This window comes from Crocuta crocuta, unplaced genomic scaffold, assembly GCF_008692635.1.
Source record: "Crocuta crocuta isolate KB4526 unplaced genomic scaffold, BGI_CrCroc_1.0 scaffold2225, whole genome shotgun sequence".
NCBI classification, from domain to species: domain Eukaryota; kingdom Metazoa; phylum Chordata; class Mammalia; order Carnivora; family Hyaenidae; genus Crocuta; species Crocuta crocuta.
The window spans coordinates 108072-111691 of NW_027529696.1; positions in this window are offsets into that span (position 1 = coordinate 108072).

The window sequence follows — 3620 nt, forward strand, 5'->3', positions numbered from 1 at the left end:
GGTCCCCAGCAGAAAATGACACTAACTCCAAAAAAAAAAAGTAACCTACAGCAGCCTGTTTGTCTTGAAAGAATCTTTCTGTTAGAGCTTAGGAGAACACGTTTGAAAAACTTACTTTTAAAAACCCTTCCAAAGTTTATGAGTTCTAGAGTATCCATCTCCTCTTCCAACATCCCCAGTTTTGATTTATGCTGTCTCTCTGACTTTTTTTTTTTTAACATTGAAATGGTTTGTGTCCCAAGCCAACTCTTTCCTAGATAGAGGCGGAAAGCATATGATTGCTGACAGTCCTTTTCAGAGGAGGGCCAATAGGGTGGACGGTCGTGACTATCAACATAACGACTAAAACAGCACCGTAATTCTTCTGCTGTCATTAAAGAGTGTTGTGTTAGTTCAAAGCCTACTGTGTGCCCCAGGTAGCAAGAAAGGACACAGTGTATGTTTGTCAAATAATAAAAAATGTGTCGAGAACACATTTGCCTGGCGAGAGCTGGGTTATTTCCATTGACGTTGTTTGCTTAAGGGAATCAGGATTCTGACCTTTACTTAGGAATTTTGCAAAGTTCGCCAGTCTGTTTCATTGGCGGTCTGGGGTGAGGCCGCTTACAGCTGAGTGTTAATGTGATGACTTACTTTGTTCACAGACTAACTTAAGCTTTTTGTGGAAGAATCCATGGGACAGTTGATGTCGCACAAGTAGAATCCAGTTTAATGTAGATTGACAGAGAAGCCAGTGTCTGTGGCTTTTTATTCTCCTTCAGTATTCACCAGTGTGTCTCAGTGTTTTTAAGATTTTGCCCATTCTTGAATTCAGTGTCCCCCTAACTGTGGGTCATAGAGCACCTAGCTGTACAAGATAGTTTACAAATAAGTTCGGGAATCCCTGCTGACTCCACTTTCTAGATGCACAGTGCCCATCAAGACCTCTCTCTTTAGAGGTCCTCTGTAAAGGCGGGAAAAGCACCTCTTTTGGCTCAATGTTTTGCAAAGCTATTTGACCCCAGAACCCTTTTTCATGTATACCCAGTAATACCCCACAGAACTAGTATTCTGCAAATATTCCTTGGAACACACTGCCTTTAACTTCTTTAGCTATCCCTGTAGTCTCCTTGCTCCCAAGCCTAGTTATCTCCAGTTGTTTCCAGGGTGTTATGAAAAATTCTTTACGTATATACATTTTTTATGTAACACACACACAGCATTTTAAGGAGGCGACGGTCACTGATTGAGGTAATTTACAAGTCTCTCAGTGATTCTCAACCTCTTTGAATTTTACTTATAATCACACACACATATTGCTACTTATGTAAACGTCCTCGTATAGTCATGGTAAGGACTCAAATTCCTGTGGCAAGGGAAGAACTCTCTTTGTCAGGTATAGCTGTTAATACATGAAAATACTCGTTCAGCCTAGTTCCTTGTTATAAAACACAAGAAGTAGGATATTCAAGTGTCTTTTCTTTAGGAAGATACCAGTCATTCTTTCCCTAAACTAGCACTAGGGAAAGCGTATTTTGTTCTATTCCATTGAAGTTCTTGGAAGTGATATTGAATATAAGTATTTCAGGGGCAAGTGCCATGTGCCTAACTGGTCCTGTTCTAGGCTTAATGGAAACTAGTGAAGATGTTAATCCGTGAGTCCAGTTCATGAGGAGTTCAGAATATCATTAGTTAAACAGGAGTTGGGAAACAAACGGAGAACAATGCAAGAGAGTTTATAATCAAGTGCCAAAGCATAGCCAGTGCTCCAGCCAGGACGTATCTTTAATTCTTGTCATCCAGGTCCCTGTATGATGCTGCTATAAGCGTGGGGTTACAATTGACATCCCAGTAGCAATAAACATGTAACACGGGAGGAGTCTGAATGTAGAGATGAAAACTACGGAATGTAATGGCTTCTCTTTTCTCTCTTGTGGACTTGCATTCAAACCAGAACAGTGCCTTAGAACGGATGTGCCCAACTGCTCTGTATCTATGCAATATTTCAATAAAGTGGAAATGTGTACGTTCTTCCTGCCTCCATCCCATTAACTGATTGAACAGCTCAGACCCGCTCCCGTGAGCTCTGATAACAAGCACCACAGTTGACTCCTGCCCCCGCCCAAACTTGGAATCACGTTCCTCTCTGCAGCCACGGTGCCAGGTTCATGCATCATTCTGAGCATTTCCTATGGGCAAGTTGAGCTCGTAGGCTCAGTCGCGGTCATAATGTGAGCCACCCCCCCTCCCCCCCATCTGTAGCATACACGCACAACGAGGTTTTCCAGGGGAGAGAACATCCGTTACTCATTGCTTTGTTATACGGTCCTATAGGTAACATGTGCCAATAAATACTTGTGGCACCGGATCAAGAGATACGCGAAATCTTGGAAATGGATATCCTAGTGAGAACACTGTGCGGATGTGTCTGATTAGATTTCTGAACAGTTCAGAACGGTAAGGGCAAAATACCTACCTCTGAAGTACTATGAAGGGCAAAAACCAGTACCATCTCAGCAGTGCTAGGAAGAAATGAGGTATGTAGTGTTCAGGCCTTACACAGTATAAGCCTTCAATAAATATTCAGGATATGTCATTCATTCATTCATTCATTCATTCATTTATATGTTTATTTTTTGGGGAGAGCNAGAGCAGGAAAAGATGGACCTGCTAGCTCAAGAAGAGAGCAAGAGAATTCGCTCTTCGTGACATTTTTGTTCTATTTAGGCCCTCAAGATTGGAGTCTTGCCCGTGCACTGGGTGAGCGCAGAACGCTTTACTCAGTCACTGGGTCAAATGCAGAACGTTTTACTCAGTCACTGGGTCAAGTGCTAATCTCAATGGTCACAGTGTTCTTACTGGTGATTTCAAAATTATTTATTGCAGTTTTCATCACAGTTCCCCTTTGAGCCAAAGCTAGACAATATCACNCCAAGTCGGACGCGCAACCGACTGAGCCACCCAGGCGCCCCATTATCGTGGTTTTCCTTTTCACTTTTGGTTTTGCCCCATCGTGACTAGAAAATGAGGTTCATTCTATTTCTGCTTTTAACGTTCATTTTGGGTTTTTTAAAAAAATTAGGCTCCTATTTGATAACATCTGGGAAGTCTCCCAAAGCCTCGATGTAAGGCACACGTTTAGAATACAGTCCTCGACCTCTCGAGAGTTACTTTAATGCCTTTAGGGCTGTCTTGGTGTTTGGGAGGGACAGGGACCCAGAAGAGCTTGGTGTCCTCCCCATTCTGCCTCCCTGCTCCCTCGGTAAGAGGTTTTTGGGAATTCATTCTGGATGTTACGCGACAGTTGTTAATAGCCGCCCAGCTGTCAAGGCCGGCAGGAAATGCGGGAGGCCAGAGGACCCAGGAGAGACCTAGCGTCTCCATACCCAGCGGGGACTCTCCCTCGCACTCCGGATGGTCTATGCCCCTGGAAGCAGGTGTTTGCACCAGCGGCCCTCCTGAATGGGCAGGGACTGCTTCGGAGGGTGCCGAGGACGCTCTCCAGGTTCAAGTCCAGGCGATCGGGACGTGCAGGTGAATCAGCCCCGAGTGGCCCCCCAGCAGGTTGCGGAGGAGAGACGTTAAGCTTGGCTCTCTTGGACTTGCAGTCACGGCCTGCGGGAAACTGCGCGAGCTTTCTT